General features: G+C 46.7%; 1 protein-coding gene across 3 annotated transcripts in view; it reads right to left on the bottom strand.

Annotated features, from left to right (window-relative positions):
* Positions 1 to 602: 602 nt before the first annotated feature.
* Positions 603 to 11,298, bottom strand: part of LOC147706660 (putative ATP-dependent RNA helicase DDX6) — a 233,233-nt gene continuing 222,537 nt past the window's right edge. For all 3 annotated transcript variants that reach the window (XM_086933166.1, XM_086933165.1, XM_086933167.1), the window contains exon 14: positions 603 to 1,215. The gene's annotated coding sequence lies outside the window, so the exon portion shown is untranslated. The remainder of the gene's footprint in view (positions 1,216 to 11,298) is intronic.

Genomic DNA, 11,298 nt, shown 5'->3' with positions numbered 1-11,298 from the left:
CGTCTGCAATTATAATGTTATCGTAAAGGACTTGTGAAGTGTGTGATCACCATAAGTTTTTGGTGCTGGTCCTTGTAGTTCATCCATACAAGGATATTCTTGTGTTTAGTCATACTTTTGCAAAGACGGTTCTCTGTAGGAGTTTTGGCAAGTCTACAGGGGCAGCAAAAAAGCGAATTCAGTGGGGCCCGCTTCAGTTTTTCCCAACGTAGTTTTTATCATAAACTCAGTAACCTATGCTCTGGCTGTAAAGGGTAAAGTCCTAATGCTGTAATATGAGCCTCACATTTTTCCCACCATGAGCATTGGTCTCAGGTGATTTACCTGCTACCATGTGAAATAAGCAGAACATATTCTCTTTATACAGACAGGGCCTATAAATAGCTCACACTGTCTACAGCAACAAAGAGTCACAGAGCAGCATAAAAAGTTCTCCATTGTACAAATTAAGCTCTTGTACTGTAAACATTTCATTTGACAGTTCAGTGGTACACACGGAAGCAACACTTCACACAATGAAATAAGTCACAGCCAATGAGTATCATTGAAATGCAGTGAAGCTCAAGTTCTAGTTTCTTTCATTACAAAAATGCATACACTGCTGTACTCAATGCGCTTTATTCCTTTCCACGCATTTGCTTGATAAGATCAAGTAAAAAAGACAATTTTAATCCACCATGGAACAGACAGCAACTTCTTGTGGCAGAGTCTCATAGGACAACATCCTGTGAGAATGTCTTTTCTACAGGAGGCTAGAGCAAGCTCCTATGGTCTTATTGCTGTTTAGAAATTCGGTCAGGGGCTGGTGAGCAGCTAACACGAGACATGATCCATGTCCCAATCACATTATACGTCCAAAGAGCAGAAGTTTCAGAGCTTGAAGTGGCAGGAAGGCACCTGAAAATGCAACTCATACAGCAGGACACAAGGATGCCAGGACACTGGAGCTCCGCGCCGCCATGCTGGAATCAGAGGAGAATGCAAAGTCCTTCACCAGGATACTGGAAATCCAACTGCACCAGAGACCAAATGCACAACACAAGAACCAGGGGAGGAAACAATGAGAAACACAGCGATCCCTTCCTTGTCATCAACAAAAAGGGAAAGTCCACCTGACGCGGGGATGACAGCATCTAGGGAAAAATCCCACAGTTTCAACTGCTGTTCCAAAGCCACACTCCACTCTTGCATGTAACTCCATCAGCTCAGAACGCTCTATTAAAAAAAAGAAAGAGAGGTCAGTGCTAAAGAATTACCTTGAAAAGTCGAAAATTCATTTAAACAAAAATTAATTTCACATTTTTGTGCCTAATAACCGTGGAATTAAATTATTTTGAGAAAGTGTTCTGGCAATTTTAAAATCACGTTACGTGCCCATCTCATTGTCCATATTTTGTCTAACACAAACAGCAGAGCACCAAGTGGAATTACACCTTGTTTCAGATGGATCACATTTGTTTACTGTTCCTCATAACACAGTTTGGCTACAGGTAGAGCTTTTTCTCTCTTGGCGTCCAATGACCTCTGCAGTGGTTCTTCAATGATACTACAGCCACCCTGAGACGGGTTTTGTCATCTTTAACCGGATACCTTTCCTTTTTCAGGAGACTGGAGGCACGAACCCTGAGAGAGGCTCCACTTGAGACTTTGCAATTTAGTGGTGGACTCTAACAAAGCAGACTAGAGGTGTGCCCTGCCCTGGGCAGGAGAGGCAACCACCCTCCTGGTCAGAAAGAAAGTGAGTTTTACTCTAACCACATCTTTGCAGCGTTCACATGCTCAGCGTACTCAGGCCATCTAATGCTTGGCCTCAAAGTATGCAACTCGTTTTCTTTGAAGATTAGTGATACTCAAGACATTTTGTGTCTCCTCCCTTAGTCCACAATCCACCAGGATAACGACTACACATCAGATTACTTTACGCTCAATGGGCGAGCCATGTAAGTAGAGTGCAGTGTCAACGAAAAGCGCTCTTTGCATTTCGAAACGCTGTGGAAAGAGAGAAAAGCGAGGCGGTGTTTGGGCGCATGTTAATCTAGAACACAGAAGAATGCCGGCTCTGTATATGAGATTATCACTGGGTGGTTATACCGTGCACAGAGTCCAGAGTTCACCAAAAGTGTACAAGGCTCAATGTAAAACCCAACATGCTCTATTAGTGGTGGTGTGGGCGAGCAGCCTTAGGCCTAACAGAGGAGTGTAAGGCATTTATTGCACAACCGTGATCAATAAAGGACACAGGACCCAAGAAGAAGATCGAGACCAATTTTATAAAATTATACTTGTTCTACTTTATTTTAAGACCCAGGTCTTTGTAATCAGGTAAGTTTTTAAATAGAAGTACTTTATACTTTGCAAAAATCGACACTTAAAAACATACAGCTAAGTGTTTATCTTACAAGCTGAGTCTTCGGAGGCAAATGTCAGCAAGGGTCAGGAAAGTACCAACACTGCACCACCAGCAGCACAGGGGCGGCCAGGTGCAGAGGTCGAAATCCGAGTTCGACCAAACACTTTCCCATGGAGACAGACGGTGCCTGGAGTCAAACTGCTGGCAGTTTAGTAAATCGGTTGCAGGGGCCAAGCTTTGGGGGCAAGCACAAGCGGGGGTTTGGGGAGGGGGGGGTTAGGGGGGCACAGAGCAGCACTAGCGGCACAGAGGCGGCAGGGTGCAAATTAGACATTGAGCGCCCAATGGCTTTCAATGAGGATTCTTTTGAAGGAAAGGAGGCTGCAGGCCTGGTGGGAGACCAAGGACAGCAGAGATAAGTTGGGATGTAGGGGGTGGTAGTGGCACCATCAGTTCACAAAGGCCCAGGGGCTTCGGGTGCAGGGGTGCATTTCAATGGAGTCGTCTTACCGGAGCTTGTTGGGGGGAGCCTCTCGATTCACACTACAGGTGCTGCCGTGGAGGATCGCCGGGGAGACTTCACTGCACAGGCGAGCCACTCAGACTCTGGCCGTGTGGGTTGGGAAGAGAGCGAGCTGGGGACGTGGACCCGCCTGGATCCAGAGTCCTTGGAGTCTTTTTCTTCTGGACAGGTCCGCGGTCCACTGGAGATTGGAGTCTTTTTCAAAGGCAACAGTCCTTCTAGGGGTTTCAGAGGTCGCTGTTATAAGACAGGTCACAGGGTCATCGAAGCTGGAGACAGGCCGGTGGGGCGGGGCCAAGGTAGTTGTCTTCTGGCTTCTGCTGCTGGCCTTATGTCGTCGCAGATCTGGGGGAGCCACCGAAATACTAAATTTAGGAGGCATTTTAGGTGAGTAGCACGTAGTGTCAATGGGCACCTTACTTGAAGTGACTACACCCTGTATTATGACACCTTCCTGTGGGAGGGGCATAAACCTAGCTGTAATTGAAAGGGTCCCCCCTCATCTTTAAGATGGAGTGGACAGAAAGCTGTTCTTTACCTCGCTTCCACCACCTTAGGGATGGGGTTGGCAAAGGTGGGCACACTTATCTTTTTTAATTTTCCCACCCAAAGTGGGGGTGGGGTGTAAACCAGGGGCAGCCATCTGCTACTAGCAGCAGACACGAACGGGGGGGGAATGGGGGGAGTCGCATTTTAAAGGGGGTATGCCGTTGAAGCTTTCCTCTTCGAGTACTGGCCCAGCGTTCAGAGACCACACCTGGGTTGGTAGGGATTCAGGGGGCACCTCCGAGGTGCCCTCTGGGTACAGGGTACAATAAATTACACACTGGCATCAGTGTGGATTTACTGAGAGGTGTAGTTTGGTACCAAACACTCCTATATTCAGTAAAGCCATCATGGTGCTGTGGAACTCGAATTGTCAAGTGCCAGCCCATGCACTCTATAGCTTCACATGGACTTACAACATTAGGAAATGTTAGCATAGTGCACTCTGCCTTCTGGCTGTGAGGCCTGCTAGAGGAGTGACTTACCTAGGCTGTTATGCAGTGTCTGCTGGCATGGCACTCAGGCAGGGGGACGTATCGACTTTCTCTCACAGGGGAATGCAGGCTGCAAGGGAAGTGACATGGTCCCAGTGAGGGGGGGTCCCAAGGGACCCTTTTCAGCTCCCAGGCCTTAGGTACCCAGGGTACCATTTACTAGGGTCTTACAGGGGGCAGAAGTACCAACTGGGGGTTTGCTTTAGGAAAGGGACACTGGCACAGGGGACTTGGTTGGCAGGAACCCAGTGCACTACATTTGAAACCACATAAAACCCAGGCAAAAGGTGGGGAAATAGCCATGCAAAAGAGAACTTTCTCGCAATCACACAACACTACAAACAGATTATTAAAGGCAGTGGTACTGAAACTATGGGTCGGAGGAGCCTTGAAGTTCGAAAGAATTTAGATGAATAATAAAGGGGTCCTTCAAATCAATCTCACTGCAGTTTTTGTGTTTTCAAAGAAACAATTTCAAACAACCCCTTTTGCCTTTCGTGAGGTGAAGTTATTGGTTTGCACCCCACTCTAAAAATCATTGCTCCACCAGTGCTTACAGGTGAAATAGCTTATTCTGTTAGTGACACGTGTTGGCAGATACACATGCTCTCCACTAAGGGGAGCCTAGTGAGCAGATGATACAGATGGCCATGTAATGTTAGGCAAAGGCTTCAAAAAATGTTTTTCTTCATTTTACCTAAAAATGAGCTCCGTGAATGTGGCACATAGGCAGCCTTTTAGCATCTCGAGCATGTAAAAGGTTTTTCGCTACAGAATCTGGGTGCAGGAAGAAGAGCTTGACCAATGTGAAAAGGTGTGGATCTGAATATGCAAAGATGACCGTGTAACCTGATGAGTCTTGGAAGCAGCCATGGCCCTGGGTGATGGACACCAATGCTTCGGAACAATATCTCTGGCCAACACATAGCAGATCCTGATAAAGTGTGAGCTTACACAAAATGATGCATCTGGTCACATTATAGCTGTGGTGAAGCCTACACAGAGCTGGTCATTTTCAGAAGGGGCGTTCTCAGGGGGGGTCAGAATATATTCTCCCGACCTTCCCGTGATCCACCTCTTCCAGGAATACTGCCGAGTCCCAACGTGAAGTCCTCGCTGGGGAGGACTCCGGGTCTAAGATCGTACACACTGAGCTCACACCACACTTATGAACGGACACCACACAGTGGATTTCAGTAAGTAAGTTCTTTATCAACAGTAGAGCTTTAGGCAAAATGAACACTTATTTACAAGCGATCGAGGGATCGTAAAGTCTCGGTTATAAGGAGCAAGGAAGCGGGACAGTCTCAGTATCAGGCCAGTACGAAGCGTACCCTGCGCACAGCTCTCAATCCTCGAGCCGGGGGATACGGGCGGTGGTGGTCTTACCAGCTGCTGTACTCACTCCTCTCGCTCCAGGTTGTGTTGGTAGCGTCGATGGTCCAGCCGGACCAAGTTTCTCCTCGAGCCGCGACGAGGTCAGCAGGGCTCGATCCGGAGTGAACAGAGTGTCTGTCAGTTCTTGAGGAGCCGCGACGTCGACAGCAGGGCTCAGGGTGTTCAGTGAATGTCTGAGTTTCAAGGAAGAGCCGCGACTAGGTCAGCAGGGCTCAGAGGTTCCAGTTCAGTCTTCACGAGAATGAGCCGCGACAGCGCCAGCAGGGCTCGATGAGTTCCAAAGTTCAGTCTTCTCCTCAAGGGGTTGAGCCACGATCAGATCAGCGGGGCTCTCTTGTCCAGGATACAACTGCCCGCTAGTTCTTGGGCGCCCCTTGATATAGCGCATTGGCCCTTTGATGTCCGGACCCTAGCAGGCGGAGATCTAATGCCTCGGGGCTGGTCGTCGGGGAGTTCCGTTGGCTGGTCCTTTGATCCTCTTGAAGATGCGTCCGGGGATTCCCAGACGCCCAGCAGGGTCTGGAGCCAGCTCACGGGGAGGCCAGAGGTGCGATCGAAACCAGCCCACGGGGGAAGGCCAGAGGTGTGAGAGAAACTAGTCCCCCAGGGGAGGCCGGAGGTGCAATCGAAACTTTGGTCCTATCTCACTCAGGAAACCCTTTACCCCCAGCCGGGCCTGGCGCATCTGCAGCCTAAGTTTCGCTGGGACCAGGGTCGGGCAAGGCTATGGAGTCAGGGACCTCGGGAAGGGTAATGGCGGCCTGTGGCCCTATGGGGTGATGCAGGTTCAGGGTGCCCGGTACCGGGAGGAGCATGCGGGGATAGGCGCCTTGATACCTGCGGGTTATTGTTCTGCGCATTATAAATTATTTTTCAATTCAATTCAATTCGTCCGTGGGTAGGGTCGTGTAGGGAGCGAGCGGACAGAACGGGAAGACCAGGGGTTTCGGGGTGCAGGGCTGGGCTAACGGGACACTGAGGAACGGGGGGAACCACGCCACGAGGCCAGGTCCAACAGTCATCTTCTTGTTGTGGCCAATGTAGTATAACCCACCACATCTGGGTTCTAGTTTATGCAGTTACTTCTTTGGTTGGACAGGGAGGATGAAAGGCAAATGAAAGGGAAACCGACTCACCCATATGAAACAGACTATCCTAGGTGACATTTAGGGGCAGGTACAAAGAACCAAATTATCAAGAGAGAAAACGATGATAGATATACATTCTGAGAGGGCACAAGGGTTTCGGTATAGTACAAGTAGACTTTTCTGCCACTAATGATGTATTCAGAGTAGGAAGTCTACCCAGGCAACTATGCATCTGCTTGAATGGAACTGCCATCAAGAAAGCCAATACAAGCTGCAATTCTGAATAAAAACCAATAAAAGTGTAAACAAGTAAAGCAAGCCTGTCAGAAAACCACACCAACAGTGGCAATCGAAGCAGTCATTTCAGGGAAATAAGACCATGCCACATCGGTTCATCAGACAGCTTTTAACTGCAGCCGCCGCCACGAGATCCTGCTGTACAAGAATACGACAAAACACAAAATACCAGACAGGAGAGATGTGCTGCTTTCTGACTCATTACTGGATGAACTTGCACAAAAAACTGGTAAGGCAAAATGACTAACTGGTACTGCTCCACCTCCAAGCACACAGCACAACATTGGGGACTGGGCTGGCGGGCCTCACCATGCTAGCAAGAGTACATCAACCCTGTATGGGAGAGGAAGAGTCTGCTGAATGCAGAGTAGCAACAGTGGAGCACATCATATCCTCTGCAACCATTCTGTGGTCATTGGGAGTAGTTTTGCTCAATCCTCTTCATACAAAACCTTCGACAGAAGTGGACATGTCAAGGTAAGTGACCTGTACAAACTTCAGCTGTGTTGCTAGAGTGACATTCATGCCATCACTCCTGTCGAGCTATCAGAAAGGATCACTAAAAGTAGCAGCTAAACACTCTACAGCTCATGAACAGAAAGGGTAAATGGGGAGAGAGGAAGCAGACAACCCAGAGTTACCATCACACTTTTAAGTCCAATTTATCAACAATACATTCTTTGCATATCTCTAAACTTTCTTCTTGATCTACTTGGTTGGTATTATCAAACTGAATACCTGCAGGTTTCGTATCAGTTCCTTTTTAAAAGATGAAGAGGCTTTATTTTCCAGGGTTCTATCTGCACCATACATTTTGTTCTCGTTCCAAAATTCAGATCTTTCTAATTTTCTTGAAAAATCTTGTGTCTGCATTGGCAGCTACTTCCAAGATATCTTTCAAGGGGGAGGTGGGCTCCCTCTACAATATTTGTACCCAGAAAGGGAGGTGAGCTCTCCCTGGCAATGTCAATAACTTGAGGAACAACATGGCAGTACGAGCAGTTATCTTTGAGGCAGGAGATTGCCCCTCTCCAGACAGAGCTTTAAAGGCAAAGGGATCACCAAGAGGTCAGCGCCTGCAACATTTCAAGCAGTTCATGACAGGACTTGCTAAGGCCAGCTGAACCCAACAGCATCTTCCAGGGAACCAACAGACAGAAGTATATAGTACAAAACTGACAATTTCTCGTCTAGGCTATAGCAAAAAGATTCACCAATGGAAACCTCAATCATCTTATACTGTAACTTCCACTAGTAACAGATCCGCAAAAATAACCTAAATCATCATAGGTTGTAACTTCAAATAGCAAAGAGAACCATGAATGAAAACATCAATGATAGTAAACTCAGCTTCTCCCAACAGACTAATGCCCCAGTTTCGGCTACCTTTTACCCGATAAGGAAACTAAAGGTGGTCCTGCCCTAAATCCCTCCTGATTCCAGGAGGACGGTTGTACCTACTTTAGTACTATCTAAATTAGACTAATGCAACGGCCTCTATCTTGAGATACAGAAACATCTGAAAAAACTTTTATTGAACTTACGGAAGTATCAATCAGTTGCTGAAGACATTCGGAAACTTCATTGGCTGCCAGAGGCACAACATATTGAGTTCAAGGCACTTTGCCTAGCCTATAAAGCCTTGAATAATATAGGACCGGTTATCTCTGAAAAGTTTTTACTCATGGTACCACCCTGGCAGACAGCTAAAGCTAAGGTCCACCAATGCCAGGTTGATGTTGGCACCAAGGATTCGAACTTTGATCTGGCGAGGTCGAAGCATAGGCCATAGCACGGCTAAACTACAGAATAGGCTCTCTGTGGACATGAGAGCTGCCAACTCTCTTGCCTCTTTTTGAAAAGACCTAAAAACCTGGTTATTTTTAAATTAATTTATTTCCCCTCGAGGTCACACTAAGTGCTGGTGACTGGATATGTTTTTCCAAGTCAGGTATTTTCTTGGGGAAACCTGTGTATTTCTCACCATAGTGATACTGCCACCTATATCCCTCTCCCTCAGGGTTTTTACCCTAGTCCCATTCACTGAGACGTATTGTAGGTAAGTACTTCATTAGGTTAGGGGGCAAGACAGCTAAAGTAGTCAATGCTCCCTCCCCTTCAGAAACTAAGAGGGCTTTAGTGTGAGCTCGGATTTACTCGGGGCTCACACTTCATCTTATCTGGAGATTTGCCACACAAGTAATAACTGGGGCAGTACTAGTAGCATTTTTATGGGGACAGGCATCAACTTTAGGAGGGTGTTCAACCTTCCTACAGTAGTAACACCAGACCTTTAGGGGACCAAACATTATATCCACCAATGGACTGGGAAGACTTCTGGGACTCACCCTCTGGAACAGGGATTTAGGGGCCTTTGGAAGACTTGTTTTTTCATCTTTGGGGCAGGTGGGAGGGGGGGGGGGGAATCGCCCCCTTTCACCTGTGGAGGTTTTGTAATCCCTTTCTTTTGGTCACCCCCAGTGTAAGTTTCGCTCACTCATGTCTTGACCCAGTGGCCTACCTTCTTTCCCACTTCTTGGGGAGAGATTAGACCTAGGTCTAGCAAATACGGTCATAACTTTTTATTAGTGCAATTACTTAACATGTGTTTTTTAATCCGGAGATAGTCTTGTAATGAGGTGTTGACCAAGTGGTGCAACAAATGCAAAGTTGTAGACCCCATAGCTAACCCATTGATGTAGGAAGCTGGCTCTGTGTATACTATACCAAAGTGAGGTATAGTGTGCACAGAGTCCAGTGGATCCCCAGAGGTATAGCAGAGGCTAAAGTAGATAATCCCTCACTCACGTTTGTGGTAGTGTGGTCGGCAGCCAGGCTTATCAGGGGTTAGGGTTAAGTATTTGTTGTACACACTCAGAAGTGAGGTCACAAGCTCAAAGACTGAATCCAGACCAATTGATTGCATAAAAAGTTACTTTGTTTTATTTCTAGAACCAAGATTTACTAAGCAGCAGGTAAAGGAATGTGACTTTTAGACATACAGTGAACACTGGATTTGTAGGAATATTCACATTATTTTTTGCATTTGAGAAAACAATTGTAAACTGTTCAGACACTTGAAATTACTTTTAAATTACTATTAGATTGCTTCATGATTACTTTCTAATTCAGCATGAAACACTCCTCTAACAATTTAAGCAACACAAGACACTGGTAAACAAGTTCACTCTGGTGTAGGCACTAAGTTACTTTTTGCTGCAGTACAAGACAGTTCAACACTTACAAGAATTTTCAGAGAAAACCCACCATTTAGTCCTTAGAAGAAAAACAAAGTGTTAAGTTTACAGGTAAGTAACGTATTTTAGGACTGAAGTTTTGGGGGTTAGAACTAAGTTTTCGCAAAGTTCAGGCTGGCACTTAAGATTGCCAATGTTAGCCAAGGGGACTAAGAGGCACCTTAGATGGGGCTGCTCGCAAGCAGGCCACTTTTTCTTTTTTGGAGTTTTCTGTAGAGAGAACTTGACCCGAAAGTATCAGAGCGCTTTACATGAGCACCAGTTGCGTTTCAGATGGACACATTCAATTTTAATTAGGCACTGGGATATTAAGTGATTTGCCCAGAATCACAGGATGCCGAGTGTCCCTGCCAAGCGTTCCCCAGCTTAAAGGTCGAATGCCCTAGCCACTAGGGAACATCTTCTTGGTCTTGGGAGTCAAGCTCCTGGGGTTCAGGTAAGGGCAAAGGAAGTGCCAGGTAGGCACCAAGTCCACATCACCAGCGATGCAGCGGCAGCCGGTTGCAGGGGTGTCGGGGGCCCAATGCTCTTCTATGGAGGATGTCTGTCGCGGAAAAGGACTGCAGTTTGGAGCCAGAAGACTGGATGTAGGGAACCAACGACTGAAGAATGAAGATGAAGAGTTGCTGGACACCTTTGGTCAGGTACCTCTTGACTCATGATCTGTGGATGCAGTGCTCTTTATCGGGTTCTTCTCACCGGTTCTGCTTGGTGTTGAGTGGACCCTTTACAGGCCTCGAAAAATCTACTCGACCACTCACAATTCCGAGCAAAATGTTATCAGGTCGAGATATTTTTAGCACCTACTAGTCCCATCTGGCGAGTGAACTTTGAGTGAAAAGGAACAGGTGTTCTATTCATTTAAAAAGTGAATGAGAAATAAAGATCCTATTAAATCTTGTTTTTATCTTGACACATTTGCTGTCTGTTCAAGGAAAGAGGTCAAATGCATGGGAGAGGAGGTGGCCTAACGGCTAGGGCGGTCGACCTTGAATCCGGGGAACTGGGTGCGAGTCTCAGCGATGACGCTGAACATCCTGTGATTCTGGGCAAATCCCTTAATCTCCCCATGCCTAACAAAAATGAATGTGTCCACAAGTAATGCAACTGGTGCTATGTAAAGTGATCGGATACCAGATTCGGGTCAGGTTTGCGCTATATAAGACTCTGTCTTTTTACTAATTGCTGCTTGGAAAATTTAGTTTATTTTTAGGTCGAGTCTGGGCAGTGCATAGGCTGTTCTGGGAGCCATGCTGTATTAGAGTATGGACTTGAAGCCCCGCCCACTCTGACCATATTTGTCATTGCCTTGATTCATTGTCCTTCAAAAACTGCTTGCTTTAGA

Source organism: Lissotriton vulgaris, chromosome 7, assembly GCF_964263255.1.
Source record: "Lissotriton vulgaris chromosome 7, aLisVul1.2, whole genome shotgun sequence".
In the NCBI taxonomy this organism is placed as follows: Eukaryota; Metazoa; Chordata; class Amphibia; order Caudata; family Salamandridae; genus Lissotriton; species Lissotriton vulgaris.
Note: the sequence above shows the minus strand (reverse complement) of the source record. Positions and strands in the feature narration are given on the sequence as shown.